We start from the raw sequence: 316 nt of genomic DNA, 5'->3' as shown, positions 1-316 counted from the left end.
TTCTGTGCTCACTACATATAGAACTAACTAGCTGACTTTTTGTATTGGCACTGAACATAAATTGTGAGGTGCAGATCTGTCCAAAGGATACTTGGCTGGCTTATTTGTGTGAGGATGGTGTCAGCACATGGACATAAACTAAACTAAAGTTAAATGGAAATTTTGACCCCATGATTGCCCTGGAAGAAAATGTAAGGGATTACTAAAGTTTACAAAAAACATGAATGTCTGTATCAAACTTCCAGGTATTTCATCTAAAAGATAGAGGGAGAAGATATTTTACTATAAAATCCAAATATGAAAGGTCAGTAGGATT

This window comes from Morone saxatilis, unplaced genomic scaffold, assembly GCF_004916995.1.
Source record: "Morone saxatilis isolate NCDOM2014 unplaced genomic scaffold, NCSU_SB_2.0 Contig23, whole genome shotgun sequence".
NCBI classification, from domain to species: domain Eukaryota; kingdom Metazoa; phylum Chordata; class Actinopteri; family Moronidae; genus Morone; species Morone saxatilis.
Note: the sequence above shows the minus strand (reverse complement) of the source record.